This window comes from Chinchilla lanigera, unplaced genomic scaffold, assembly GCF_000276665.1.
Source record: "Chinchilla lanigera isolate Chin_1 unplaced genomic scaffold, ChiLan1.0 scaffold00011, whole genome shotgun sequence".
Lineage (NCBI taxonomy): Eukaryota > Metazoa > Chordata > Mammalia > Rodentia > Chinchillidae > Chinchilla > Chinchilla lanigera.
In genome coordinates this window covers 8,298,671-8,306,563 of record NW_004955412.1, presented here as the reverse complement: position 1 = coordinate 8,306,563, position 7,893 = coordinate 8,298,671, and the positions used below count along the sequence as shown (strand labels likewise).

The following is a 7,893-nucleotide window of genomic DNA, read 5'->3' as shown; positions in this document are numbered from 1 at the left end:
CCGCCTCCCCGCCGCCCGGCCCGCTCCGGTCCCCCGCAGCGCGATGTCTCACACGGGCGGCCGCGAGTCTGGAGAGCCCGATCGCAGAGCGGAGGTGAAGGGCGCGGGAGGGCGAGGGACAGGGGGCGCGGTGAGCCCGGCGGCCGAGCCTTCCTCCAGGGAGGGCTGGGGAGCAGTCCGCGAAGTTTACAGACCCCAGGCGGGGCCGGAGGGACGGGTTAATTGAAGCAGGGGTCGGAGGTGAAGGAAAGGAGGGCGAATACTGAGACCCGAAAACTGAGCCGCACCTCTCCTAGGCTCCTGCAGGGCGTGAGAACGAGGGATTAGGAGCCCCGCGGAGCTCGAGTAGGAGAAGTGAGTTAGGACCCCACCGCTTCCTTCCTGGGCTCATTCGGGACAGCCTTCTCCACCGCGTGCGGCCCCCGCAGGAACGCGAGGGACCCGGTGCGCGGGGGAAGGGGGCCGCGGGCGGCTGCTGGGGGCCGTGGGCACCCGTGTCTGGTGGAAAAACGCAGGGCTTTCCAGGCGCAGCTGGCTCGGCGGGGGTTCTGGATACTCCTGCTCCCTATCACCCTCGGGAAGACTGGCACACTACTGCTGGTCTCTCTAGTTGTTTCGACCATGAAGAAAATAAAACTGAATTACCCTAAAAAGTTGTAGGGTTGTGGTGCCACTTATCTCGAGGCCCCTGGAAGACTGTCTTAGGTGGAGGCTGTGCCCCACCCAGGGGAGGTGGTTCTGGTGGCTTCAGCAGCTGATTTCTGACTTCCTCTGTGCAGGCTGACTTCTCTTATCCCCGCAGTAAGCACAGTTCTCTACGCCAATGAGCTCAGGGTCCTTAAAGGTAGGGAACCTAGGGCAGTGTCTCCCATTAAGTGTTTAAAAACAGCGATTGCAGTGTTTGTTTGGCACATGTTTGGTAAAACAGGGAAATGGAAAGATTAAGGCAAAATTCTTGCAATGCCCCACTTGGACAGACTTTTTAAATATGTTTTCCTTAATTTGTTTAAGCCTCCTTTTTTGAGTTTGATTTTGTAAATACATTTTGTAATTGTAAATTGACCAATACTAGCTACATATGTGGGGTGCTCAGTGTTTCTAAGATTTAAGAAACCAATAGTGAACAATCAAATTCAGCTAATGAACATATCTGTCACATCAAATTCTTAATCATGCTTTGTGTTGACAATATTCGAAATTTGCTTTCTTGGTCACTTTGAGTTGACAAAGATATGGAAAAAAAGAGAATGTTTGGACACTGTTCGTGGGAATACGAATTAGATCTGTTATGGAAAACTGTATGGAGATTCCTCCGAAAAACTAAATATAAAATGGTCACGTGACCCAGTGGTTGTACCTTTGGATATTTACCCAAAAGATTTGGAATGGGTCTGTGGAAGAGATTTGAGCAAGCCTGTGTTCAGTACAACGTTTTCCACACACCTGCTGTTGTTAGCAGTTACCTGAGAGTTTGTAAGTGCTCACAACCGTTAAATCTTAACAGTGCTTTCTTCTTTTCTAAATTTTGAACTTTTATAGTTCTTTTGCTTTTGTATTTATTCACTTTCCTGTTACATCTCACCACAGATTGTTATGACAAAAACAACCTCATTGTGAGTAATTGGGTTACACAAATCATGCATTTGTCATTTTAGTTTATGAGGTTTTAGTCTTGCACATCAAGTGGGACCTGAAATGTTTTGCTTTTTATCTTTGCTATCTGTGAAAACCAAGGCTGCAAATAATAACATTCTGTTTTCTGCTATGAGGAGATAATAAAACAGACTACATAAAATTCAAGTTGAATTTAAATTAAATTAGAATTTCAAAACCCACTAAACTATTAAACTCATCACTTACTTGGGTAGCTAGTGAAGCTCTGCTTAATGTGCAGAGGAAATTATTAACTTTTATTGTTTGAACATTGAAAGATTGGGACATTTAGGTGCTGTAATAGTACCAACAGTACGGCTGCCAGATAAGTTTTATTTTGCATCCAGCTGTCATGAAAATACCTAGATTAATAGGACTACAGATAACACAAGTACATTTTCCATCATGGTGATCTCCCTCTCTCTTTCTTTGCATATGTATAAAATATTGAGAACCTACCAGGTATACTTTGCAGGTGCTCGAGATAGACATAAAAGTGTACAAAGGGAAATCTCTGCTCTTTATTAGAAAATATCTAACGTTTATAGATGCTCACTAATAGGGTGGGTCGTTTCAGGCCTTACATATATCACTTGATCTCTGGAAATCTGTAGGTATCAATAGGGAGGTAAGAAACCCACCTGGAGGTTTAAATTCGTGCTCAAGTTTATATTGTTAGTACACAGTAAAGCGAAACTAGCAGTGGAAGTCAGGTGACATGATTTCAGAAACTGTGCTGTCTTCATCAAAATCTACCTACATCAGTAAGGTCATGGTACAGTGAAGGTCTGGGAGCTGAAAAGGAAACAGGAAAAATCCACAGCAATTGGAAAAGTTGTGTGGTCTACTTAAAACATCTCAGGCCTTTAGAGTTATAATTAATCTCTTGCTTCACAGTACACGCTCCCAGCTACCTGCCTATATTACCATGGATACGTTATCCAACTTTTCTCTTGCAACAGAAAAAAAATATATATATATATATATATCCAAATATATATATAATATATTGACATATATATATATATATATATATATATATATATTGCCAAAAGTTTTATCAAAGGAGGTACAAAGGGCCATGTGAACAAAACACGGTGTATAATTCTGACTTGGAGAAAACTCAGAAAAAACTTACAGAGCAATGGAACTTGAACTCAGTTTTTTATGAATTTATAAAGATTGTCGGTAGAGAATATTTCCCTGGAAGGCGTGAAAGTTCACATGTCTTTCTGGACATGGACACTTCAGGTTGTGAGAGGGCAAGTGGTGAAAGTGAACAGAAGGTCATGAACCACTTCTCTCAGAGGTTTTCTTATGGTGTCATGGAGACAGAAAACCAATGAAATACTGTAGGTAAAGGGGTGGAATAATTATTTGTACTTTGCACCTTGTACTCCAAGTCTTTAGCAAAGTTTGATTAAAAACTATGCAGTGAGGCTAGAGGCAGGGAGAGAAATTTGGAAGCTTTAGATAGAGTATGGATGAGAAATAACTGTGGGAACAAACAGTTTGCTACTTGGTCCTGACACTGTACTTTTAGTTTAATCCTAAATACGTCTCACCAGATTTATAATTTTACATACACAAAAATATGCTTAGAGCACTATTTGCGAGAGCAAAGCACAAAAGAACTTACATGTCCATTGACAGGAGACAGTCTTGCTAAGCTACGGTGCATCTATACCATGATGTACCATGTAATTATGTCACTACTAAGGGAAGAGCAGTGTGTCTATGTGCAACCATTGAATGATCTCCAGCATATACTGTTGCTCAAAGTCGTTTAGATTTGGACAATGAGAACTGTTAATAGGTCCCCATCTTTTTGATTTTTTAACATTTTCATGTTTATTTTCAGTATAGATTGCTCCAGTATCATCATATAAGATCCTGTTCTATTCATTTTTCAAAGGAGCTCTACTTTCTTTTATTGGAGACTGATATTTAAAAACCAAGATGTTGGCATTGAACATAAGTAGTGTCATTGGTGTGTCTTTATTTTGATCAAAAATATGGTGAATGCTCTTGGTGAATGGCAGTCACTAGAGAGGCAGGTTCATAAAAACATCAGAGTGGGTCGTTGTTCACCTTATCCACTGGAACTGGCACTGGGTAACTTCTGGCTGTTCCCAAGAGTCAAAACGACCTTGCAATGTAAAGGTACAGAAATTATTCAGGATGTAAAGGAACCAAGACAGCGCAACTAAAGACACAAAAGAAGACTTCCGAAACTGCTTCAGAAAGTGGCCAGAATGATGGGATAAGTGTGCTCAAAATGGAGTGAAGTACTTTGAGGGAGATCCATGATGATGCTTTCTCCTGCAATAAATATTTTAAGATATATATTCACTATATTTTTAAATCATATATGCATATATTTATATATGATATATACATTGCATGCCTATAATTCTTCCTCCATCTATAAATATTTTAAGTTAAAAATAAATTCGTATTGATGTCTCCAACTCAAATTCAGTACTGCAGCATTCATTCTGGTCTTTCTTCTTTTTTTTTTTTTTTTGTTTGGTTTTTCTCCGGTACCGGGAACCGAACTCACGACCTTGCGCTTGCCAGGCAGGCGCTTTCCCGGTGAGCTAAATCCCCAGCCCCTTCTTTCTTCTTATTTAACTATTATTTCATTCTCCAATAGTAAGAACCTTGGCTTCCACAATCAAGTAACATATATTTTTATGATATTACACCTAAATTTAAGTTCTCCAAAAATAGTTGAATTTGTAATGCCATGTATTTTGTTTTCAGACACTGGTGATAGCGTGAAATGCAGTGATCTGCATTATCTAGCATTGCTAATTTTTATATCCTTGGAAAACATTGACTTGTATAAACACTATAGGCAGATGATATTGTTTAGGATATTCTTCTTAAAGAGGTCAGTGCATTGTCCAGACTAATACCAGCAATTTAATAAAAGCATTTATGCATTTACTAGCTAGATCATCTTTGGTAGGTCCTTGTTTTTATCAGTATGTGTCTGTTTTTCTCCAATTGAGTTAATACTTTTTGATTTTCATGTGTTTTGCTGCCCTAACTTTGTGAAAACAGGAACAATACCCTGGTGCTTCTCATGGTGCATTGCTTTACATTTTTATCTGTCTGTCTTTCAGCTTTCTTGAAATCTGAACGCTAATCTTGCCCCATTGCAGTTGCTTGATTAATCTTTTGTCATCTATCTACCTCACATGGACTCTCCCTGAAGCTGATTGACATGGTGCGTGACTTTAATGCTGATAAAGTATTTCTCTTCCAGGATCACAGAATTATCATTACAGAAAGATTACTTTTCTTGTTTTATGTTCCTCACTCCTTTCCACAGTCACTGAAATTGAATGAGGTCACTGACTAGAACTTGGCAGATTTCCCCTTTCCGCCTATTCATTCCCCATGTATTTCTAGAATATTTCTTATGGATTATGGTTTCATGAGGGAATGAAAAATTGTTGTATCCATCATGACATCTGTGGCTTATAGTTAAAGGACCCCCAAAATACATACATGTACATGAACACACGAGTGGGGTTGAGTTCAGGAATTATATTGGAACCCCTACAGTAGTCAAAAAAAATCTAACGTGATCTCCTTCAAGTGATGGAGGATGTTATAGATGGAGGATGTTACATTTAATGTATATCTCCTACCTCACTGGGTTTTCTTTACCTCAGTACTTACTCCATGCTAGGAATGACCAAGTAAACATCATGGAAGCGCTGAGGTTTCAGAATGATTACAAAAGAGTAAGCGACAGTTAAACCGGATTGTCCACTGATTGATGAAGAACCACCTAGTGGATTTGTCCCACCTATCAGTTGTGTCTTGGAGTGTCATGGAGGTGCGCCTGACCCTGGGTCTGTATCTGGCCCATGATGCCTTTCTCTCCAGTGCCCTTCCTCTGTTCTGCTTCCCGGCTACTACGGAATGCATAGCTTCGCTCTGCAGTGCCCTTCTGCCATTTTGTTCCTGCACTGGAGCCAGTGAACTGGAAGCCTCTGAAATGGTGAGTCACACAAACCTCTCCATTAAGTTTTGGGTGCTTGATATTGTTTTCCAGCAAAACACAGCTGACCAACAGGCTGCCATGTTTTCTTGTTAAGGAATAGAAGACCATACCAGATAGAAGGGAAAGAAGAACGTGCAGTAACAGAACCATGAGTATGAAAGGTAAGAAACACGATGAGGATCAGTAGCCAATAGAGCTCAGATTCTGTTCTGGCATAAACAGACTTTAAAAAATACTTAGTACATAAAAGGATCAGCGACCTAAACCGGAGCTTTGAGCTAGACCTCTTAACCCTGTTTTGTTAATAGTAGTTCTCCTAAGAAGTCATATGTCATTTTGTGAAACTTCACTCACGTTTAGACAGTAAATGGAGAATTGATGAAGTTATTAACCTTTCAAAATTCTTGTTCAATATTTAAATATTTAATTTTAGATTAGACTACTGATAGTAAGTGTCATTTGTAAAACAACTTCAAGTGTAATTTTGGAGTTGATATAAACAATCCTTCAGTTTAGGCAGTATGTCTTGTTTCATAGGTGAGAAAATTAAAATTGAGCAGGGTTAAGTAACCAGCCCAGTGTTGTACAGGTAGTGTAGCAGGGTTCACAAGGACATATTTCTGGCTTATGGCCTGTGATGTTTGGGCTACATATGTCTAATATAGTTTCATGAGAAAAGTCAAAGATTTGGTTTGCACCAGTTTTCTTAGCCTTAGTTCTGACTTAAAGTTTAGGCAACATCTATATCTATCTGTCTGTCTATCTAGATATCTAAGTATTTATCCAAATATCTTCAAATATATATATACATATGTGTGTTCAAATATATTCAAAGATATATATGTTCTAATATCTTCAAGTATATACATTTTAATAACAAGCAATGCATTGACACAAATACAAATAACACAAATATAAATAACAATATTATATCAATATTTATTTTAGTTTAACAAGTGGAAATATTTGCTTTGCTGGGAAGGAGAAATTACAACAAAAGAAAAATAAATGTGGGCACAGTAGGCAGACATCATTTGAACTGATTTATAGCAGAGTCACACCTCCTACCCCGAGGGTGCATTATTAATCACACACAGAACAGTTTTTTGCACTTAAATCCTATCATGAACGTTCCTATACTGTTTTGATTCTTTTTCTCCCTTTTTTAGCACCTAAGAAGATGGAGTTGTATACAGTTAATCACACCCTATCCCTCTCCTTTCTCTTGAAAATATCCTTGGCTGTGTTGCAATGTATTTTGCATAGCACTTTTAACAAAAGTATCATGGAGCCAGAATATCTTCATTTTCAAGATGATTCTGTCCACACATCAGTTCCATTTCTTGAAAGTCTTGTGCTATGTATGTTTTCCAAGTACCTCTCTCATCTAGTGTAAGGATTATAAGCTACTAATAAGACAGCTCAGGAGCTGCAACCTCTAGATCCATCATTCATGTCCAAATGCATTACTTCAATATATTTATTTAATTCTAAAATATAAAAAAGTATAAAAGCATATCATAAGATTGCTTGAATTATAATGGAATGCTATAAATCAAACATATCAGTGAACACATTTTTAGTGATTATTTGGAGAATTTGGGATAACAGATGATTATGTTTTCCTTTTTCACTTTTACGTCAAACAAAACTATTCAAGTATAAATTTATTGCTCTTGTTGTTATGGTATTGGTAGTGGTGATTTTATATGGCCTTTAAAATCATCATCTTAACTAATGAATATAGATCTAAAAAAACAAGTGTTCATCTTTTGTACATTAATACAGCACCAATTTAGTTATACTTTCATGTATTATATTTAATTCATTAATTATATCTACTAATCTTTTACTCTGCCTGAAATAGTGAGTGGGGCGCAGTTATGCAATAAGCTGACAATTAAGATTCCTCATAATGATTATATGGGGAGACATACGCAATGCGCTGTACAAATGTAAAAATATTGCTTTTCATGGGGGAGTTGTTTGTTTTTTTTTGTTTTTCTTTCAGTTACCGGGAATCAAACTCACGACCTTGCTTTTTCCAGGCAGGCGCTGTGCCACTGAGCTAAATCCCCAGCCCTTTGTAAAAATATGTTGTAAGAGATCATTTTATAAATCCACAAACAAGTGAAGATAAAATGTACCTTAAAGAAACAAGAGCTGTGTAAGAGTTGTGTAAGTAAAAGTGTAGATTCACGCTAAATGTAAATGTTGAG

At 38.5% G+C, this 7,893-nt stretch overlaps 1 protein-coding gene and 2 long non-coding RNA genes across 4 annotated transcripts in view; 2 read left to right on the top strand and 1 right to left on the bottom strand.

The window, feature by feature from the left end:
• Gria4 (glutamate receptor, ionotropic, AMPA 4) overlaps positions 1-377 on the bottom strand; it is a 337,970-nt gene extending 337,593 nt beyond the window's left edge. The window contains exon 1 of one of the 2 annotated variants that reach the window (XM_013511180.1): positions 288-377. The gene's annotated coding sequence lies outside the window, so the exon portion shown is untranslated. Of the gene's footprint in view, positions 1-52; positions 177-287 lie in introns of those variants that run through there. The other variant, XM_005378006.2, reaches the window with a different exon arrangement.
• Positions 26-5,446, top strand: LOC106147889. Its single transcript, XR_001232910.1, has 3 exons — positions 26-94; positions 4,785-4,888; positions 5,340-5,446. It is a non-coding gene; the product is annotated as an uncharacterized LOC106147889 (long non-coding RNA).
• A 10-nt stretch (positions 5,447-5,456) lies between these two features.
• Positions 5,457-6,925, top strand: LOC106147887. The gene is made up of 3 exons (XR_001232908.1): positions 5,457-5,671; positions 5,769-5,835; positions 6,844-6,925. It is a non-coding gene; the product is annotated as an uncharacterized LOC106147887 (long non-coding RNA).
• Positions 6,926-7,893: the final 968 nt, after the last annotated feature.